The 24038-nt window shown below is 34.8% G+C and overlaps 1 protein-coding gene and 1 non-coding gene across 2 annotated transcripts in view; one reads left to right on the plus strand and one right to left on the minus strand.

Moving 5' to 3' along the window:
• The window catches only part of Tafa2 (TAFA chemokine like family member 2), a 105569-nt gene that overhangs the window by 26601 nt on the left and 54930 nt on the right, over positions 1 to 24038 (plus strand). The gene's annotated exons all lie outside the window — the stretch shown is intronic.
• Positions 1957 to 2063, minus strand: LOC114088672 (U6 spliceosomal RNA). Its single transcript, XR_003582024.1, has one exon. It is a non-coding gene; the product is annotated as a U6 spliceosomal RNA (small nuclear RNA).

The raw sequence follows: 24038 nt of genomic DNA on the forward strand, positions 1-24038 counted from the left end.
CCTCCTTGATGTCTTCTATAACCCATTGATCATTCAGTAACCTATTGTTCATTCTCCAAGTGATGCATGATTTTTCCTTCCTTCTTTTATCGTTGATTTTCAGTTTCATTCAATTATGATCAGATAAGATGCATGGTATTATCTCTACTCCTTTATATTGTCTAAGAGTTTCCCTGTGACATAATATATGATCTATTTTTGAGAAGGATCCATGTGCTGCTGAGAAAAAAGTGTAACTGCTTGATGTTGGGTGGTATATTCTATATATGTCAATTAAGTCTAGGTTATTAATTGTGTTATTGAGTTCTATAGTTTCCTTATTCAACTTTTGTTTGGAAGATCTGTCCATTGGTGAGAGAGGTGTGTTGATATCTCCCATGATTATTGTATGGTGGTCTATTAGACTCTTGAACTTGAGAAGAGTTTGTTTGATGAACATAGCTGCACCATTGTTTGGGGCATATATATTTATGATTGTTATGTCTTGTTGGTGTATGGTTCCCTTGAGCAGTATGTAGTGTCCCTCTTTATCCCTTTTGATTAACTTGGGCTTGAAATCTATTTTATTTGATATGAGTATGGACACTCCTGCTTGTTTCCAAAGTCCATATGAGTGATATGATTTTTCCCAACCTTTCACCTTCAGCCTATGTATGTCTTTTCCTATCAAATGCGTCTCCTGTAGGCAGCATATTGTTGGGTCTTGTTTTGTGATCCATTCTACTAGCCTTTGTCTCTTGATTGGTGAGTTTAAGCCATTAACATTTAGGGTTATTATTGAGATATGGGTTGTTCTTCCAGCCATATTTGTTTATTTATGTTACTAAACATGGTTTGTTTTCCTCTTTGATTATTTTTGCCTCCTTTAGTGTCCTACCTCCCACTGTTGGTTTTCATTGTTATTTTCCATTTCCTCTTCTTGTAATGTTTTGCCGAGGATGTTTTGAAGAGATGGTTTTCTAGCTGCAAATTCTTTTAACTTTTGTTTATCGTGGAAGGTTTTAATTTCATCTTCCATCCTGAAGCTTAATTTCGCTGGATACACAATTCTTGGTTGGAACCCATTTTCTTTCAGTGTTTGAAATATGTTATTCCTGGATCTTCTAGCTTTCAGAGTCTGTGTTGAAAGATCAGCTGTTATCCTGATTGGTTTACCCCTAAATGTAATCTGCTTCCTTTCTCTTGTAGCTTTTAAAATTCTCTCCTTATTCTGTATGTTGGGCATCTTCATTATAATGTGTCTAGGTGTGGATCTCTTATGATTTTGCACATTCAGCGTCCTGTAGGCTTCTAGGATTTGGGATTCTGTCTCATTCTTCAAGTCTGGGAAGTTTTCTTGTATTATTTCATTGAATAGATTGCTCATTCCTTTGGTTTGAAACTCTATCCCTTCCTGTATCCCAGTGACTCTTAAATTTGGTCTCTTGATGTTATCCCATATTTTTTGGATGTTCTGCTCATGGTTTCTTAACAGTCTTGCTGATCTGTCTATGTTCTTTTCAAGTTGAAATACTTTGTCTTCATTGTCTGATGTTCTATCTTCTAAGTGTTCTACTCTGCTGGTAGTATTCTCCATTGAGTTTTTAAGTTGGTTTATTGCTTCCTGCATTTCTAGGATTTCTGTTTGTTTGTTTTTTATAACCTCTATCTCCCTGTATAGTTGATCTTTTGCTTCTTGGATTTGTTTATGTAATTCATTGTTGAAGTGATCTTTCATTGTCTGATTTTGCTGTCTGATGTCTTCTTTGAGACTCCAGATCATCTGAAGCATGTATATTCTGAATTCTTTATCTGACATTCCATCTGCTGCAGATATTACCTCTTCTAACATTGAGTTGACCTGTATTGCTTGTGGTCCTTTCTTTCCTTGTCTCTTCATAGTGTTCGCGTTTCTTTCTGCTTGGTGAAACTGTTGTGCTATTGAATTTTTCCCCTATATATTTATATTGCTCTTGTAAAAATATGGAACGCTTCACGAATTTGCGTGTCATCCTTGCGCAGGGGCTATGCTAATCTTCTCTGTATCGTTCCAATTTTTGTATATGTGCTGCCGAAGCAAGCACACTTGCTATTATTTTCTAAACAATACAAATACACAATGACAACTATTTACGCAGACTTTGCATTTCACTTGGTGATATGAATTTCACTAGGTATTGTAAATAACCTAGAGATGATTTAAAGTAACAGGAGGAGGATGTGTGTAGGATATATGAAAATAGTGTACCATTCATATAAGGGTCTTGAGTATCTGTGGATTTGGGTATCCACAGGGGTCTAGGAACTGATCCCAAGGTATGACTGCATTCACTTACTCAAAAAGCATAAATGACCCACATCTTATTTACTTGAAGAAAATATACTTACAAATATGGAATGTCAAGTCAAAACAATAATCGTTATAATGCATCTCTTACACCAGACACATGGCAACAACACGTACAATGATGCTCTAGGATATTATTATTTAGCAGTCCTGGAATTGCCATTTTCCAATATTGACTTTTATTGCTATTTAGCTAAAGTTTCATACTTCAAACAGGGCCTGGACACCTAATCTGGGCTCCAAATATATGAATGTTATTTCAAAATGTAGACAGACGGGACCTTCAATCTCATCTTACAAAACAGAGCATAAGCTCATTTTATACAATGAATTCTGTGGGTAAACACAACCATTCCCTTGTAGTGTTAGTAAGGGAATTGTGAATTTATAAAATGGCATTAGGTAACTATTTACTTAGTTTATCAATAGGAACATTCTGGGCTCTTTCTATATGAAATGGTGAATGTTCTGTATTTGTGTAGAACCTTATTTTGTTATCATTTATGTGTCTCCTAGTGACAAATTGTCATAGCCTTTATTCATGGTCATCACATGATTGCTTATGCCTCTGGACACACTGGGGAACTTTCAAATAAGTGGCTGTAAATCCAAATGCTGAAATATTGTCTTTGGAAAATGGAAACTCATTCCAGAAGAACACTAACCTCTCAGCGCTAGAGATTTTTTGTTTTTTAATTTTTTAATGCTCAGATCTGAACTTCTCTCAAAAACCTAGTACCAATTCCTTATGTGGAAAATTTCTGTGCTAAATATCCTGTTCTTATTAATAAATCAAAATCTGATCCTTGAACACAGTTTTACCTAGTGCTGTGCTCCAACAGTGATTAATGGTCTATGTGACACTTGTCCTGGCTCCACAAACAATGAGAAGTTCTAGGCTTGGGATTGTAGGAGCCAGAACCTAGGAGTTTCAAACCCTTAGGCATACTTGGAGTCTCCAGTGCTTCACTTTTTTTTCTAGAGAGTGTGTCTTTGATTGAATAAAGTTAAATATGTTGAATTTGAATAGTTTCATTGGTGGCCTGTGCAACAATCAAGAAACACCTATGTTTTGTCAGTTGTATAAATGCTAGAGATATGATGAGATACTCTCAAGCACTGGAGGATTTATAACACCCCCAGTGCAACTAATTGGCTTGCAAACATCTCAGAGTTTATTGACTTTCTTCTTATGAAATATCACTGTCATTCTCTGCTGCCTTTTCCCCTAGGAATCCAAAACTACCGTGTCATGCAACCATCTTGCCATGCTTAGTTCCTTGAGACTTAAGACATTATTTAGGGTGGACATTGTACAGCTGCTCCTTTCAAATGATGGTACATTTCCTTAAATTTTAGATCATCTGTGTATTATATCAACACTTACATATGCAGGAACTGTCTCCTTTTATGTTTCATGATACTAAAAGATGAGATTTCTTGTTGGAGAATTTTTAGGGCAGACGATGATGTACCGCATAGGGATGACAAAACAGCCCAAACAAAGCTGATTTTCTGTGAACTGATAATGAATTCTCACATGGCTGATAATTGTTCATGAGTCTTGCTTCTCAGTCAATTTGTTGCCTCTTTTGTAACTATGCTGTGATATTTTATCAAAGCACAGTAATTTCCTATTTTAGCAGAACACAATTATTTATTTACTTTCATTTCATCATAATGGGAAATCTTTGGATGTAATGAGCTTTAAAACCTAGATCAGATAAAAAATAATCAAATTGAATCTAAATAATGAAGACCTTAATCTTGGTGATATGAATTTCTGTATCTCAAGAAAATAAAAATAACCATTTAAAATGTGTAGAAAATGTGGCTTTCTTGTATACCATTGTAACAATAATAAAACAAACTTTTTCTTCTATTTTGACAAGATCACTCTATGTATAATTTGGTTCTGAATCCTGAAATACTGAAACTTAATTGACCAGATTTCAACCTTGATGAAAATGCTTGGAAAGAGTATTCAGAAAACTGCTTAGAAAGACACGAATCCTTTTCAAGGTGGAGGTGTTTGCCACTTAGTATCCAAGTCTTAAGCTCAAGACTGAAGAATTCCTTCATTGCCTGAAGGAATGACCAGCAGAAGCAGTTCAGAGTGGAGCTCTCATTAGTTCTCATTTGGCTGTTGCAGAGCAGAAATTATTAATGCACAATGAAAAATTATGGTATAAGTTTACAAGACTGTCATCCTTTAAAGTACCACCTGCCCTGTTAGAGTCTGTAAACAAGTCAGGATGGTGCCTGGCATTTTGCCAGAGAAATGTTAGAGTCTGTAAACAAGTCTGGATGGCACCTGGCATTTTGCCAGAGGGAGTGGTTTGTGAAGTAATGCCATCGAGCCAGTAAGTGTGGTGATTCCTTATTGGTTGACTGCTGTATCTATTTTATGTTAATTAAGATAAGCTGTGTGGAATGTATATATACCACTCCTGTCCTACAATAAACGGCTCCCACTCCTGCTGTATCAATGTACACAAGTTGTTCGTCACTCCCCGGTTATTTTGCTGCAGCCGGACTGCAGCACTGCCCCAATCATCTACATATTTACATAAATTATTAAGCATTTTTACAATGAGATCTTATAAGCCAGGTGTGTATTATTTCCTTAATACTAAATTTTTTCTCTTTCCTAATAACTATATTGAACTAGAGCTTCAGGACTGAAAAAGACAAGGAAGTCACATATTCTAACCCCTCACCAATGCCTGATTCCCTTCCACAACACTCCTGGCTATCTTCAGCTTAATGTGTCACTACCTCATGCATGTTCACTACGATGCTTTCTTAAAGATCAAATTGTTTGGATTTGTTTGAATGTTCTGAGGTGCATCTTTCCTACTTACAAGTTTTTCTACTTACTTATGTGTTTGGAAATGGGTCCCACATACTTCCAGACATAGAAATAATAACATCTGGTGTGTAACAGTAACCATATTGTGATAGAAAATAGATGGCAAGGCATCACATGACTATTCCTTCTATGTAATGAGCCTTTACATATTTGCAGACACAGGTCTTCTCTTAGATATCTTTTCTTCAGACTTAACATCTATAAGACTTTCAAATGAATCAACTGTTATGGTTTGGAGAGGAGGTGTCCCCCAAATGTTCCTATGTTAATTCAGGAATATTCAGAGGTGAAATGCCTGGGTTGTGGGTGCTGTAACTTAGTCATTTCATCCTAGTTTGAATGGGCTGACTGGGTGGTAATGTAGGCAGGTGAGGTATAGCTAGAGAAGGTGGGTCATTAGGGGCATGCCATGAAAGGGTGCATCTTCCCTGTGATCTCTTCCCTTGCCTTCCCCCATCTCTGATTCTGGATCACACCATGAGTGGAGCAGCTTTCCTCTGCTGAGCCCCACCCCCGATCTTGTACTGTCTCACCTTTAGCCCAGAATGATGAGTCAGCATCTATGGACTGAGACCTCTAAAGCTGTGAGCCCCAAATAAACTTTTCCTCCTCTAACTTGTCCTTGTAGGGTATTTTCATCACAGTGATAGAAAAACTGGACTAAAACATTATCAAAACAGCCTTTTCTCTTCATGATCCTTTGAGGATTTACATCTACATATTCCAGATTACTCTTAAGTGTGGACTATTGGTAAATGTAGTATTCTAAAAATTTTTCTATTGCTTTTTTCTGCAATAGTTTGGTTAACCTCATTTTTTCTGGCTTTCCTTAAGAATAATGTTTTCAAAATCTACAGTTCTACAGCTTCCCAAACAGTATGCCAACTTTGTTTTAGGAACAAAATGCAGGAGAGTAATTTGGCAAACACAGAATTAATTTCTTTATCTGACTCAGGGGTCTTAGATCTCTTGCTTTAGACAGAACTATCTGAAACAATCTTTTTACCCTTGTGCTTTTAGAGAGGCAGATTTGTTCTGAAGTTTGTCTCAGTTCTGCTTAGAGGCTGTCTGAACATATTCTGAGAACCAAGGTAGATGTTCCCTGAGTCTCTGTCTCCTCACACTGATCCACTAAGCATTGCTCTGCATGTCCTTCTCTCCTCCTTAGACCAGCTCAACTTGTTCTTAATACGGTCCCCCATCTGCTTTCAAGTTCATAAAATATCAGTAATAGCCACCCACTAAATATGAGACTTGTATTAAGTGAGGATTACTCAGAGTGAGGGTTCAATGATACTACCACATCATTGTGGCTTATCTTCTGAAGGGTATGTTACATAGAAAACAAAAATGTCTAATGTTGAATGAGCTTGGGTTTTGCCCAGTGTTTGTCTGTGGCTGGTGTTTTTTCTTTTCCACCTTTGATTAAATTAAAATGTCATCAAATAATTAAAACTCCTCAAGCCTTTGAGATTTTCAATATTTGAGTATCATTTGAGTTTTCTTGACCTAGGATATGTTTTAGTTTGATTTATACAAAGTATTTTATGGATCCTCTTGGACAATGATATGAGAATTTTTAAAATGGGTTGATTTTTTAAATCTCATAAATCTGAATAAACTCAGATTCTTAATTTGGTCTTTTATTCCCCAAAGAGATTTATGCAATCCATTGTTTAGAAATTTTAAATGTCAGATTTCTCAGAGAATTTGTACCTGACATTTTCAAGAACAACAGAGTTCAGCTTAAAAAAATTTTGATAACATGCTGTTCTGAAATAGCATCTGCCTTTAGAATGAAGACACTTAGTTTCAGTTGACATAAGCCATCTGACCTCCCTCAAGTAAAGAGAAAGTTCCCTCATATGGAAGAAACTTTTTGATTAAGTGAACTTAGGCCATATTTTTATATTCTTCTTTCCCTTTTTACCTTTTGTCCCTATGTGCATAGTGAACATATGTAGTGGCTGAGAAGGTTCATGATCTAGTATTATATGCAACTATTTTCTGTACAACTTTGAATCCTGTGCAAAGCAAAAACAAAATCTAGCATGCTTCCCTATGAAGACGGTACCATTAAAATCACCTGGTACTTTTCTGACAGTTCAAGATTTGAGTGGTGACGAATTTAAATCATGACTGGATTTGCCTGTTTTCTGTTTGATCTTCCAGTTGTCTTTCTTGAACAGTTTAGACACTCCATTTATTCGAGATATGGGCTTTATTTTTCTTTCCACTCTGTGCACCAGCCTTATCTTTAAGAATGTACTGGTTTGAGATAGGTTTTTTCCAAATACCTGCAGGGGTCTCCTATCACTGTGGTTGCTCACTATCCATGGCAGATGTAGAACTCATGGGCCACATTTATATTGGGACTCACCTACTGGTCCAAGCAGTGGCCTGGCCTTTCACTAGTATTGCTTTTTATTCCAGCAGTAAATATATATGAGCAGGAAGTAGGGACTCCATCATTCTTTGTTGAATTAATTAAGAGGCTTTGTGCCACTATAAGGTCTTTTTTTATAACTGGGATTTGATTCTTTTATGCTGGTGATTCTTTCATTTCAGCATGTTATAGAATTTGTTTTTAAAGCTGAACTCTGTTGTTCTTGAAAATATCAGGTACAGATTCTCTGATTTGTCTTGATTTCATGTAACTTTATAATTTTTGACTTCTGACTGTTGGCGTGACCTCACTTAATTTCCCTCCTGACCTTGCTACTGGTCCCCCAAATAACCACCTGTCTACTGCCATTCTCACTTTCTCTGTCATAGTATGACTTTCTCAGAGGAAAAACGGAATTAAAACTCTCTAGAACAGAAACAGACCATAGTTTTCTTTTGCTCCTTAACTGGAAGGCTGATCATGAAAACTAGAAATTGATTTAACTGGAGATGATGATGAATATTTAAAAGAGAGGAAGACCTTTAAGGAAAGAAAGAAGCCTGAAAATTCTCCAAAGTATAGTACCTACTGAAGACAATAAGCTGTGTTGGGAGTTACCTTAGAAACATAGATAATTCCCTGGCAACTGTTATCAAGTTGTCTTGCTCTATTCCTGAGATTTTGAGTCTGGCTTATTTGTTCTGTCATCTCTCAACCAGTTGCATAGTTTAGGCTTATATTCCTAGAATTGGTGCAGCTTACTGTTTGCTTCCTCATTGAAGGGTGTACCATTGAAAAGTAATAATGTACATAAAATTAAAGGGAGGTTTATCAAGGAACAATGGAGGTGAATGTTTGATATGTAAGCAGCCTTATAACATAAGTAAATTTAAGAAGTTTTAAATTATACGATGTTGATTCCCTGTGTCAGTCAAAGTGACTGGTTGTGAAACATGCCAAATAACATTATCACTGATTTATCACACTCTTGATATAAATATCCAGGCACAGTGAAATGCAGAACTGAGGCACTTCAGGCACATATACAAAAATAGACTTGAAACACATTAAGTCAGAATTAACCTAAAAATGCCACTGCTTCCCGCTTGATACTACAATAAGACACAACTCTGTATTCTGTGAATAACTTATCTTAACTATGGCAGCATTGTATTCAGTTTTGAATTACTGTCCCTCTGAGGACAGACAGCAAGGACTTACCTCCCCAACATTAACTCTAGCTCTGCCCTTGACTTGGCTCTCTGCTTTAGACCCCTTGAAAACCGAGCCCCAGGACATTCCATGTACTTCTGGCTCTAAGACTTTGCATATACCTGAAATCTTTATGTCAACTTTGGCAGTTCCTTCTCATTCTTCTGATAATGATTCTGGTCCTCCTCTTACATTCTTAGGTACAACTAAGGTATCTGTTCCCTGGCAAGTGATCTTTGGTCCCCTTGGACTGGATTAGGTGTTTCTTCATTGTTCTGTGTCAGAAAGGCATGCCCATCTGTCTCAGCATTTAAAGACTCACTCTATTATCTTTCTTTCCTACCTTTTCTACTAAAGTGAAGTTTCTAAAAAGCAAAGGATTTCCTTGCTTCAGTGTCCCTGGGGCACAGGCACATTTTAACACCTGGGAGAGTAAGCCCGAGGGAAGGCTCTATTCTTTGACTACTTTCTACTTAGGTCTGGTGGTCTTGATATCACCTGGCTTCCCACAAGGCAGCATTTCTCAAACTTGGCACTACTAATATTTGGTGCCAGATAATTCTTTGCTGTGGGAATTCATTCTATGCATTGCAGGAGTTTGGTAGCATTCTTAATCTCAACTCATTAGATATCATGAACCCCCACCCCAGTTGTGACAACCCAGAATATATTTAGATCTTGCCAGATTTCCCTAGCACAGTCAGATTTCTTCAGCTGAGAATCACTGCTGTAAAAGTTTTTTCATTCTAATCTTTTCAAATATTGTATTACTTTTAAATGATTGAAAATATACCTTTTAAAAAATAGTTTCTGGAAAATTAAATACTTACCCTTTTCTTCCTGTCCCAACCCTGGCCACAGTCCTACAGCTCTTGACATATAATAGGTTCTCAGAAGGGTTTGTTAAAAGTATTAACAAAAATGCCTGAGAAAAGCACATGTTTTGATCATGGAATTGCCTATTTTGTTTGTTTGTTTGCTTGCTTGCTTTTCTTTCTGGTTCAGTAGGATCAATGTGAAAACTTCTCTTAGACTGAATTCCAAATCCTGTACGTGTCCATAAGGACCTGCATGATCCCAGCTCTCTGTGCATGACTGGTCTCATGGCAGATGATTTTTCTTCCTACCTTAGAGGACTCTGTCAATGTTATTTTTGTCTGCTTTGTGCTTGACCTATACTGTGTTTCTGTCTAGAACGTGAGTTCCCTCTTGTGTGAATTAGCATGCTTTAGGGTTGAAAGTTCTAGCAACTCATATGTAACAAGCTTGGGAAAAGGCTGATTTATGGGAAGCCTACTATAATATTTCACATGATTACATTAAGGGCAGGAGTGGTCCAGGCCTTGGGGACAACTGAAGCAAGAACTTAAATGCTGCCTGGATTCCTTTACAGACTCTGCCTTCTCATCTTTATGCTTCTGATATAAACTTCATTTTTTCCCCCTGCAATATTCTTCCTCCACATGCAAGGAACAGATAGATCCACAGGAGTGTGCTGAGTGTCCTTATAATGACTATTTTACCACCAATGAGGCATTGCTTCTTGTCCCTTAGTTTTAGTCCCCACAAATGTCTGACCATGGATCACGTGTGGGTGCTCTCATTAATCAGCTTGGTGTGAGCACTAAGCTCACATGCAACAGATGAGTTCTGTGAGCCAGACAGACAACTCAGATGTTGTCTACACTACTGGCTAATTATTTCCCATACTTTGATGCTCATCTCTAATATAGTTCCCTCAAAGAACCCTAATTACAAGCTCTCGGAGCACTTTGCACTTATTCATAATACTTATTAAAATCATAATTTCCTTTTTATTGATACGTTTGTTTGCCATCTCTCTCCCCCACTAGAATGTGAGTTCAAGAATGCAGCAATCATGTCTCCCTTGTTCTGTGCTGTTTTCAGCAATTAGCACAATGTCTTGCCAAGAGTAGATATCTGATTAGTCATTATTGAAGTAGGCATGAATTCTTGGACTAGGCCATAAAATTTGAAGCATAGTATTTCAGAGACATACATGATATACTTGAGAGGAAATTCAAAGATTCTAATTAGTTTCATTTAAAGTGACATTAGTGAATTTCACATAAAACACATGCTGTCTACACCAAGATCATTACCTCTTATGTAAATCTGGTTGGTAAGATAGTTATGCATCAGAAGTGCTTTGCAATTTATTTAATTGTAATATAGTACTCATAGGTTAAGAGTAATGATGTGAAAAAAGAACATTTATTTTTATCCTTGTAAGGACAGATGTTAGAATGGAAAAGGAATCACATATGGAAATAAATGATTTTTTCACAAAAAAGTTTACTCCATAATATTTGATTTTTTACAAATCACAGTAATAGAAATAAAAGAAAAAAGCAAAAATATTAAAATGGCTTTGAGAAAATATCAATGGATTCTATCTCAACCAATTGATCATAATCCCTGTCAATTTTTTTTGTTTCTTTTATCTGTAATAAGATATAGATTCTTTAGAAATGAAAGATTGATTTTATTATGTAAAAATATAAAAAACTCTGGTCAGTTAAAAATTTAACAAATAAGAGAAAAATAGAACTTCAAAAATATTTACAACAAATATGGGGTAGTAGCCTAAATACATTTCCAATCTTTTAAAAATAAATCAGAAAAAACCCAAAAAACCAAAAAACAAAAGCAACAAAGCACCTTCATAGGTTAGCAGGAAATTCACAAAGGAAGGAATACAAATTCTCCATAATATATAGACATACAAAAGATGGTTCTAGTTCACTATTAATATGCTAAAATTATAACTGTGATCTATCTATATAAGATTTTATATATATGTACACACACACATACGAAATTGGTAAAGATTCTTAATACCGAATACTCACTAATTTAAGGTCAAAAGGCACTCAGTAACAACTTTTGAGGAACATAATTGGCACTAACTTTCAAAGAAGCAGTTTAGTACTGTTTTATAAGAACTTTGATTCTATTAAGGAATAATTTACTGAGCATTATTGGGACCAGCAGTAGTTAGTTAGTTAGTCTAGAGATGGCTTAAGGAGGAAATTGTAAATTTTAAAAATTACAAAAATATATATTAATTCCTTGAACTTTTATGGATGGTTAAGTCCTTTTCTTTGATATGGACCCTCAGAGTAGAGTTTTGCATTATCTTTCCTGCAAAAACAATTAATGTTTCATCTGAATTTCCAGGTTGGGATTCAAGAATCTATGACACTTGCAGCATAATCTGTGTGTAGAATCTTTCCAGGTGCCATTTCCTGTAATCTTGTACATTTTCCCACTCACACCTAACTTTTTAGAAATGTATTTGTTATCCTAGCACTTCACATTCTAATAGCATCAATTTTTATAATTGTCAATTAAGTTATATAATTGCAGTAACAGGTACAAATGATATAAATATGTTTGGGGGCAAATAGAACAGATTTCTTCATAAATATACAATTTGAGCAGTAGGATCCGTAGCAAGTGGTGTTCATGGAATCCATTAAGCTAAGACTAGGAATAGAAAACAGATAATCCAGAATTGTCTAAATAGATATTGGTTAAGGTGATGTCAACTTTATTTACCATTATTCAGTACTTAAAATGATAAGTACAATTATATGATTACTACATCCCCTGAACTGAAGGCTATTTCAGGGTGGGTGTTATAACTTGTCCACTTGCCGTGAGTGCTTATAATAGAATCTGGAACAAAACAGCTATTAAACAAATATATATTGAATGAAAGAAGGAAGAGAATGTGTTCTTTTAGTAATATTTTACTTTAGGAAAAATTAAGACATATGTCATAGATATTTCTATTCTATTTCACTTTTGATTAACACATATTAATTACACATATTCATGGGTTAAGTGTGATATTTCAGTACATACATACAGATGCTCTGATCAAATCAAGAAAATTAGCATTTCCCTCTTCTCATCATTTCTTTATATCTGGAGACTTCAAGCTCCTCTCTTCAAGATCTTCATCAAATATACAATAGGTTACTGAGAACCAGAGTTGCCCCACTTTGCTGTGGAACACATAACTTGTCCCTTCTATCTAAATGTTTTGATGCCCATTATGCAGCCACCCTTGATTCTTTTTCATTCTTACCCTTTCCAGCCTCAAGTAATCACCCACTCTACAGTCAGGTCAACTTTTTGGGAATACAATGCAGAAGTTCCTAAACCATAAAAATTAGAATAAAAATATATCTGCTGTATGATCCAGCTACCTCCTTCTGGGTATGTGTCCAAAGGAAATAAAATCAGTATGCCAAAGAGATACCTGCACTTCATTGCAGCACGATTCACAGCAGCTAAGATAAGGAATCAACCTGCTTGCCCATCAATAGTAGAATGGGAAAGATCTATGTTTTAAAGATATTCATTTAAAGTTCTTTATGACAACTTAAGAATACTTATAAGGCTGTTTATCAAAACTTTGTAATCATAAAAATATTCAGTGCTTGAAAAATAATTAATCATGGTAGTGTCTGGCAAAATATAGACTCACTAAAAAATTATTTCCTTAAATATAACAAATTCCTTTCTCAAAGAGCATGGGAATTGTTTAGAATCTGATATTAAAAATTTAAATTATAGTAAAGAAATTGTATACAGTTTTATTTCAGATTTCTAATAAATATAGGCATTTATATCTACCTATAACAAAGCCTGGAATTAGCCGCAATACTCTTGAGTTTTATATACTTTTTTATTTTGTATTGATAAGTTCTACATATTATTTTATTGTCAGAAGAAAAAGGGAAGTTTATGGTTGCACTGGTGTTTTCCTCAGGCAATAAGAAGAAATGGATTATCATTTAGTTAGAACAGCAGAAATCAGTCAAAACAGAACATCTGAGACAACAAAGCAATTACAGAGAATCATAGTCACAGGTGGAGAAAAATTAAGAAAAAAAAGAATTAAGTTTGAAGTGACTAGAACCATGAAAAAATAAATTACATGAGTTGATATAAAGCATAATTCTGTGACATCAATAAGTTATATTGAATAGAGAATGAGAATAAGGAGAAATGGTTGTCATTTAATTCAGAAATAATAAGAATCCAGCCAAATGAAAAAAAATCAACTATTGATAGTACTTAAAGTTGTCTATTTCCTGTAGTTTTTTCTTTAAATTTTTAAATGGAGAGTTTTTCACTGTTTGAAGTTATCTAATTAGAATAGTCCACCATGAGTTGACATCTTCCCCAAAGAAGGGATTTGGGAAAATATGTACTGACCTCTTACCAAAACACTGTACAAATCTCCGTCCACTGAGTCAGTACACAACTGTATGGAGATTTACAACCTTTAGGTGTGCTCTATTAGAAACAGAGCTTCAGACTGGCCAAAAGGCACTGTCAGTCTGCCTGATTTCCTTCTGCAGACTCCGAAGTCACTGGGTCAGGCTGAGGTCAATATTGTAAATCAGTGGAGTTATTCATGGAAGAAATAAGAGCTGATATGAAGGTACGGAATCTAGCAGCACAAAACCAGACAGTCTGATGTTATTGATCTTTCCGATTTCCCGTTCATGCTGCCAGATTCTCATTTCTCCAGAGTGAAAAGAAACAGAAGATCACTATAAGCTGGACACATGTACACAGCTGGGCTCCAGAGCAGAGCATTGGAGATTAGGGCAGAACCCTTATCTAAGCATTGATACATGGTACTTGAGAGGATTAAGTGACCCACTTTGTAGAAAGGCATTAAGTGCCTGGCACCTGGGATAAACACAGTGGGATAACTGTGGCTGTTATTAATTGTTATGAGAAAAGAAATAATGAATTTTCATAAGAAGTGATTACATAAAAAGATATTTCCTTGACCTTGAAGGATGAGCAGAATTTTGGTGGGATCATAATTACAGTGATTTCTATCCTGGTTTAGGGTTCAACCTTGTCTGTATTAGAATCATGTGGGACATTTACTAATAATAGAGGATCTCTAGGCTCTATCTCAGATCTTGGAGTAGGACTTTAGTAGGTGTATTTTATTTTTTAAAAAATATTTCTTTTCTTTTATTTTTTTAGTTGTAGTTGGACACAATATCTTTATTTTATTTATTCGTTTTTGTGTGGTGCTGAGGATTGAACCCAGGGTTTCATACATGCGGGTGAGCACTCTACCGCCGAGCCACAAACTTAGCCCTAGAAGGTGTATTTTAAACATCTCCAAATTATTCTGATGTACATTCAGGTTTGAAAAAAATTGCAATTGGGTCTGTAGGTAGGACATAAAATATAATGAAATACAGGAAGTATGAAGACTGTGACATGTTTGGATTTGTGAGTTATTCCAGTTTATCTGGGCACCGGAGTTCTGTAATACCACACATCAAGATACATTTTAAAAGTAGTTTGGGGGCTGTTACATAAAGGATTGGAGTGCTATGCCAGAGATACTCGATTCTACCAGAAGACTGAGGAGGGACAATGATTGATGTGTTCACTCCTGAGAATCAGGAATATGGATTTGAACACTTCTGGAGGAGAGGGGTGAGAAGAACTATGCCATTTTATTTCCCATTAAATTAGTTACAATTCAGATTTTCATAGGAGGATCTTAATAACCATGTCCTGTCCCACTTCTGGAAAATTTGATTTAATTGTTTGGGGATAGAGTGTTGGTGTGGATATCATGTAGATTTTTTTTAGGCAATTCCAATGTGCAGCCAAGAATGAGAAACTCTGCCTTAGTTGATTTATTGGTATAATGGGAAATCTATTTAATATATTTCTCTTTTTCTCTGGATGTCCTTCATCTTCTTACCTTATGATTTTTCAGTTGTGGAATTTGTTTTCATTTTTTTGAGAAAAGTAATCTCAGAAGAGAATGTCTACATTGTCATACAACCCAAACGTGTCACCCCATCTTCTATCTCCATATTCTACCCTCTCTTCTGTTTGAACGGATGAATTTGCCATGCCCTTATTCGAGGCAAGCCCTCTACATAAATACTAGATTGTGTCCTCTGTCACCAACTCAAGGATTTCACCTCTTTAGTTGTTTTGTTCTCTTCTTTATTATCAATTATTTCCTCTGTATTGGATCATTTGTATTAACAACAACAACAAAAAAACACTCCTAGATCTCACATCCTTAAAATAATTCTCCTGACCTCTTAATTTATATCCTGCTTCATTCATTTGCTCCAAATTAAAGCACAATTCTTTAAAGGAATTGCCTGAATGTGTTGTCTCTGTTTTTCATTTTTATATTTTCTCTTCAAAACCTCCGTCAGGGGCTGGGGATATAGCTCAGTTGGTAGAGTGCTTTTCTAGCATGCATAGGCCCTGGGTTCAATCCCTAGCACCACCAAAAAAAAAAAAAAAAAAAGAAAAAAGAAAAAATCTCAGTCAGGACTTGGTTTCTGTCAGTCTGAAACTGCTCTTGTCAAGATCACCAACAATCTGCATGTTTCCAAAACCAGTAGTAATTTCCCAGCCTTCACTTTATTTGACATCTCCGCAGGTATCAACACAGAGCATAGTTTCTCTACTAAAATATTTTCTTTACTTACTTTTCTAAGAGACCCTCTCTTCCTTGGTTTTCTTTCAACTTCACTGGTCACCCTTTCTAAGTATCCTTAAACAATCTTCCTCATCTCTCTGGATCAGCCCTTGGATATGTTTTCTCTATCTTTTCCATGGTATTGTCAAATAAGCCCCCGGCTTTAAATAGTATTTGTAGAGTCATAATTTCTAAATGTTTTTTAGAAATCTGTAGCCCCAACTTTTTTCATTATGGGTAGTGTCATATAACCAATTCCTAATGACATCTTCACTTATAATTCTAACATGAATTTCAAATTTAACTTTTTTAATATTATATTTTGACTCCGTAAATCTAATCTCCTTTTTTTTTCCTCAGCATTTCCCATTTCCATTTTCTGGTTTCTCATGTAGAATTTTAGAATTGCCACATTGATACTGCTTTCTCTCATATTCAACATCCAGTCCCTCAGAAAAATCCTGCTGATATATTAAAAAATATATTAATATATTTTCAAAAATATGTTAGTTTTTTATATAATAAATATATTCAAAATATATTTTTCAGTATATTCTGAAATATCTGTGAAAAAGTTTGTGTGATTGTGTTATCTCTGGTTTCCTATGTAAGGTCAGGCAGTGGTGACCAAAAGGAGACAGATTTTAAAAGCCTGCTGAACAAGGCTTTATTGAGAGTTTGCTCCTGGGTGAGACCCTTAGACCAACAGGGTGGGTCCCAGGAGAAGGGCACAGGGCTGGGCCAGACTGGAATTTTTCTTGGGTTTAGGGCAGGAAGGGAGAGCCTGGGACAGGAAAAGGGGTTTTTTAGAGTCCCTTGTCCTACTGGGGTTGGTGGGGGTGGAGTGCAGGGCTGGCTAGGATCCAGGCTGATTGACAGGAGGTTCCATGGGCCCCTGATTGGTGGTTCTTTGACTCGAGGGGATTGCTTGGTGCTTTGTTACTCAGCGACGTCCACCAACCTAACATCCTAATCTAGAAGTTCCTCCAAAAATCCTCTTGATTTTCCCAGGAAGTTCTAGATCACAATTTCTAGTAGCATTCACTTCTGCCTTTTTGAAATTAGTCTGGGAATCACATAGTGACCTTCTGGTGATTCATGTGCAAATGAGTCCCTAGGGTCAGAGCTGGTTATAAGAAGGTTCATTAGACTTAAGGAGAAGGAAATCAGACTTCACAGTGTAGAAGAGCAAATGAAAAGGGAGATTTCATTGTTGCCATCTTTGAAAATAAAATTCACCACAATTGGTAACTTTTGATAAAATTATTTATGTATGCAGATTTTTTTTTCTTCAAGAAGTTTGTTGATAAACACTGGATTCAAATTAAAATGGAATATTTTAAACCCCACATTTGCACATTAAAAGAAAAAGAAACTGAAGAGATCAACCAAAGAGGTTAAGTGGCCCACCCTAGGTACATAATTGGGGGAAAGCCTGTCTTCTAGAACAATAGTCATGAGTTGTCATGATTTCTGTTCTCCATTTCATTACTAAATATCTTGGAATTCCATCAGTGGAGTGATCCAGAATTCACATGCTTAAGGTAAGTGGGATGGAAAAAGATGGGTTCAAGGCCCTTTATCTTTGCTTTAATCAAAGAATCTCTGATTCTGATTTGATCAGTTTTAATTTTGGAGGTTACATGTAGGATTTTTTATTTGAAAAATGATTTTACAGTTAAGGAGATGGAAAATAATAGATGTTATCAAAGTTTCCTTCCATTTCCGACTTTCTGTGTTTTATATTCAGTGTTTCTGTATGGTCCATAAACTGACAATGACAACAGTTTTAAAGATTAAAGTCATAGGGGCAGGAAAAAAGAAAGTGAAAATGACCAAGTTTTAAAAGTCTTTATAAACCAGGCAATAAGCCAGGGTTCTTGCATGTATGATTTCATGAAATCCTAAGAAGGAGATGTTAATATCCATGACTTATAGGAAACAAGGTACAAGTAATTTATATCACTTGTCTAAGGTAACCTGGTGATTCAAAATGAAATTGTTGGTCCACAGAAATAATATTCTAACAAAATGAAACTCAAAAAACGTTTAAAAGCAAAAATATGGCAATATATGTATTATTGAAGTTGATTATTATTGACAAAATACTTCTTTAGGTGTAAAAATTCTTGTATGTTTGATAGAGGTACAGTGAATACATATTTGGCTCATTTTAGAAAGAATATTCAGCCAAAAAAGGCAAAAGTAAAATATCATAATCATAGAATTAAAATATGAATCATAATTAAAAATCTAAAGTTTTGTAAAGTATTTAATTATTGTTAAGTTTTGTTATTAAATATCAAGTCCTCAAAGTTGAACTCTTTGACATTACATGCAGGAATAATAATCTCTGAATTCTCATCTACAATATTTCTGAAGAAACTATTCCATTATTTTTGTAAAATAAAATAAATGCTCCTTGTCCGATGTGTAGGGAAAGTAGCAAGGCATTTTGGGATGAACATTTTTAATTAAATCTTCTTTTTGTACTTTTTCTTTTATATTTAGACTAAAAATGAGTTGAAATAAAGATTTTAATGTTATCAATATTTATAAAATAAATGATCCTTCAGAGATTAGAATTTTAATATGACTCTTATTATTCTTTCTTCTATTGATGTTTGCATTTTATAAAAATTTGGGGCTCAAAAGATAGAGTAGTTTCCCCTTATCTTTGGTTTTATTCTGGGGTTTTAGTTATCTGCAGTCAACTGTGGTCTGAAAAAATATTAAATGGAAGTTTTCATAAATAAGTAATTAATAAATTTTAAATTGAGAAACACAATGAAATCTCATATATCATGCTCTTTTCTACTTAGAACATAAATCATTCCTTTGTCCAATATTTCCATGTTGTATATACTACCCTCCCATTGGTCACTGAGTACATGTCTGAATTATCAGATCTATTATCATGGTATTATTGTGCTTGTGTTCAAGTAACTCTTATTTTATTTAATAAGGGCCCTACAGTACAGGCGTAGCTATGCTGGTAATTTAGATATGCTAAAGAGAAGCCATAAAGTTCTTCTTTCACAGGAAAAACTATAAAATGTATGATGTATGCTTTAAATGTGGATATATGCTGAGTTGCTAAGATCTACAGTAAGAACAAATGCTAGTTTTGGCTAGTTTTACTGGTGCACCTCAAACTGCAAAAAAATTAACACTATAGTGTATAATAAATACTCAGTTAAGATGGAAAAGGCATTAAATTTGTGAGAGGAAGACATGAAAAGAAAATATGTTCCAACCGACAGCAACATGTTGTGCCAGAAAGCATAGGACCTATATGAAGACTCAGAAAGGGAGGACTGAAAGTAGTGATGCCAAGTCATTTGCTGCAAATAAGGGGTAGTGATACAGAAGGAATACATTTGGAATGAAAAATATAAAAATTACTACAGAGGCTGTATCTTCTGATGATGAAGCTCCTGTTACAAATGAATAAAAACAGCTTTCGGGTTTGTCCCTTCCCTTGTTGCTCCCAGAGTTGCAGTGAGAATTTATTTAGGAGTATGTATGTACTGGGTTCAGTACTCCTATGGTGAGACACACTCTCTGATGGTCTTGGAAGTTACAGCCTTTGGACCACTGTGTATGCTTTCCTAAAACTATTTAGCTAATATAGTTTTGCCTGATGTTTATTAAATACATGCATTTTCTAATTTATTTAAGTGTTTGAGTATTTTCAATCATTTTGACAAAATTAATTCGCTTTGATTATTAAATATAAATTATTATGGGTTATACTGTTAGAAAAATAAATTTCCATTAGTGATTGCAATAATTACCCAGTTTATAAAGCACATAAGGAGAGTTCCTCAGAATTATATGTTTACATATTAACAATGGACCCAAATAGTTTGCTGTCTTTCCCTTTATGTTCATTCTGGGTTTAGAAATTATGGTAATCTACCCATTACATGCTCATTGATCATATACAAGTTCCATGATGCCAGAAATCACATTGAAATACTTTTGACCATTTGACCTTCTGAAGGTCATGTCTGAAACCCATGTCTAAAAGCATGGGTGGGATTAATAATAAGCTAGAAGCTAAACTTTAGTTCAATCTTATTAGTTGCCCATTTTCTTGTGAGAATATGTGCCCAACAGATAGCTCAGGAACCAGAGGTGTCTTGGGAATTTTTCAGTTTTAAATAGAATTAATTGCTAACTACAAAAAACTTACTAATGTGACAAGATATTCAAATAAACTCAATTTGAAATTGTAATTAGGAAAAGAAATGAGAACATTATTAATTTATTCAAGAATATATTGGTATTAGGAATCAAACTGTCCATGTGGAGTCATCAGATGACTAAAGTTTACATGTTTCTCAAACCTCAGTGGAATCACTGTTAATTTTCTTTCGTTAAACTTCTGAAATTCAATGCTGAGTGCTACCATTAGTGAGCCCAAGAGATTGATGTTATTGGTTAAATTTACTGAAGCAGTTTTTTAAAAGTTCTTGAGAACTACATATTTTGTGAATTCAGGAAAGGATAGAAAACCATATGATTGAAAACACCATGGTCAAGAGTTGGTTAAGATAACAATTTGACTAAAAATAAGATTAGTTTAAGCCAGGAACAGTGGTGCATGCCAATGATTGCAGCTATTTGAGAGGCTGAGGCAGGTGGATCCTAGTTCAAGGCCAGCTTAAACAATTTAGTGAGTCCCTATCTCAAAATAAAAATAAAAAGGACTGGGGAAGTGACTCAGTGGTAAAGTACTTCCAAAGTATGTGCGAGTCCCTGGATTCAATCTCTAAAACTGAAAAAAAAAAATTGGTTAAAAAGGCAGCGGGTTGGGGGCGGCTGGGATTGTGGCTCAGTGGTAGAGCACTGGCCTACCAAGTGCGAGGTGCTGGGTTCGATCCTCAGCACCACATAAAAATAAATAAATAAAATAAAGGTTAAAAAAAAAGTTTGCATTTTTGTTTTTCAAATTTATTGTCTATTCTAGTTACTGCTTCCAAGAACATTACTGTATACTTAAAAAATAAAGTTGGTTCTGCTATAAATGCTACCATTTTGGTAGATTCATATTATTTTTAAAATTATAATATATTTTATTATTCTGACTCATGAAAAGCTAATATGGCCATATACATATGAATTTATGCCCATCTTTTGATGCAACAATTACTGATTAGGAGATTAAATCTGGAAATGAGACAAATATGTATTTTAGTTATATATAATTCTTTTGTTTTGTGATTCTTCAATTTCTAGCCAAATAGCAAGTAATAAAACTGGTTATTTTGGCCATTGAAAATAATTGATTTTATTCAGTGGTATTTGCTTTGTTATCAGATTGTTGAGTAAAAGAAAAATTTATTCAACTTATCCCTTTCTCTGACATACAGAATACTTGACTCACTGGAAAAGGGAATTGACCAAACACTGAGTGTTTAAAGGTAAACTGAAACACTAGGGAGTTTCAATACCTACTATTCAAGTTCTTTCAAATGAATTCATTGAAGATTCAGATGGTATTAATTAACTGGTTAAATAAAGCAAAACAAAACAAAACCTTTTAATACATTGTGACAAATGAAGCTAAAATAAAAAAGATGGACATTGTCATATTTAATAGAATTAATTTATATTTATCTTAGTTCTTTTCAAAATTGATGGAAGGGTCATATTTTAATGTAGTGAATTCTCTAATATTAGAAAATACCCAATCAAGAATTAAAGAATGACTGGTTGAACTGATAACAAATATTTATCCATTATTTAGTGATTAAAAATTTCCCAAAGAATGTTCAACAGAACAGTGGTTGTTAAGTATGTTAATGTATATGGTGTTCAAAATATTCGTATCATGTATTGTTAGAAGAAGAAAAAGTTAATTATGCCCCTTTATTTTAGGGCTATTTATGTTTTAATATGCTCAGATGCCTTGTGAATCTTTAGAAGGGAATGAATTTTAGCTGTTTTACAAACTTTTGGACTATGCTGCCTTTGACTTATAAGACTATAGCTTACCAGCTCTGAGATAATTTGAACATGAGCATTTTCTTGAGGTAGCACTGTGGATTTGAAAAGAAGTTAAAATAAGCATGGTGTTTAGGAAAAAGGAATGATAGAAATCTCTTGTTTCCACAATGACATGCATGAGTCTTTTGGAATCATAGTTGTAAGTTCAGAAACATGACAAGATCCAAAATGATACTGCGTTAAACAAAACAGAAGGTAATTTTCCCTCTCAAAGCTCTGATATGGAGCTCCACTGCAAGAACTCATCAAGTATGAAAAATCTTCTCTTGATCAAGCCTGCTGTGTGATCTCCTCATTTCCATGGTCTAAGATGGCAAGAAAAGGAGGAGGAGAGGGCAATGGACTTCCTCTTATTGACGCAATCTGGAAATTGCAAATAATTCTATTGATATCACTTTGACCCCAAGTGAATCAAATAGATACCTCCCACTGCAAATGACTGGGTATAGTTTCTTCTGAATGATTATGAGCTCAACTAAGGAGTAAGAAGCTCTATTTCTACACAAGAAGGAGGTATAGAGGCAGTCTTTGCTTAAGGATCATATTGTCAGTGCAAGTTCTGATAATATTGGCTCTAGAAATTAAAACTGTTTTTCTTTACATACCTTCTATAATTTCCTTAAGATTTGAAGACTCTAGAGAATCTAATAAAGTATAAAATGTTAATAATAGCTGTAAATGAGAGAGAAAGAGAGAGAGAGAGAGAGAGCGAGCGAGCCCGCGAGAGCCTGCGAGAGCCCGCGAGCCACAACAGAGAGGGAATAGAACTTATAAATAAATGAGGAAATCAACATAGACTATGTCATACACATGGCATCTTGCTTTGAGTTCAAGCTGACGGTAGACTTGGCATTTTAATGTGAGATGCTTTGATACCAAGAAATTAATATATATTGGATCAAAAAGTCATGTTGGCTGCTTGAGCTCATGGGCACTCAAATATCTATAAATTATTTGTTTCACAGGGGCATTTATTCTTTTTATTTTTGTATAACCAATTCTAGGATTAAAACTATTTCTCAATTTTCTTTTATTTTAAAACTCTTTGTCATTTGGTATTTCTCAGATTTCATGTTTTTGCAAGCATGTGATTTAATCAATCACTCTACCAGCTAGTTTATATCTATTCTCTCACTTAACACACAATTCCAAGTTTATATAAATATATATATCAGCTAACAAGAAGTTATGAACTCTGCATAGAACTGTGTTAAATGCTATGGAAGATATGAAAGAAAGGTAGCACTTCATTACTTCCAGCTTGTGTGTGCTACATGTATTCTGAAAACAGAAACCATAGAGCACAAGATTATTCTTCTAAAACAAAATGCAAATCCTAGGACTAGTGGGCCTAGTGTTAGCTGCTTGTCAGGACCTAACACTCATCATCAAGAAATAATTTGCTTTTCATAGTTGAAAATTTAGGTGTTATAGTCCTATATCTGACTGTTATTTTTTCAACTCAGGGTGCTGTATTAAGAGATGGAAAGCATATCAGAAATTTGCCAAAAGAAGACATATATAAAAGAATTTTGGATTTTTCTGAATATCCATCAATTCTACTATTTACCACAGCAATGTCTATATATCATTTTTACGGATCCAGTATTTCACTATGTTATATTCAAATTAAGTACAGAAGGTCTTTTGTTTCCCACTAATTTTCTCTAAAAAGAAAAGGGAATTGCTATTTCCAAAAGGG

This window comes from Marmota flaviventris, chromosome 3, assembly GCF_047511675.1.
Source record: "Marmota flaviventris isolate mMarFla1 chromosome 3, mMarFla1.hap1, whole genome shotgun sequence".
Lineage (NCBI taxonomy): Eukaryota > Metazoa > Chordata > Mammalia > Rodentia > Sciuridae > Marmota > Marmota flaviventris.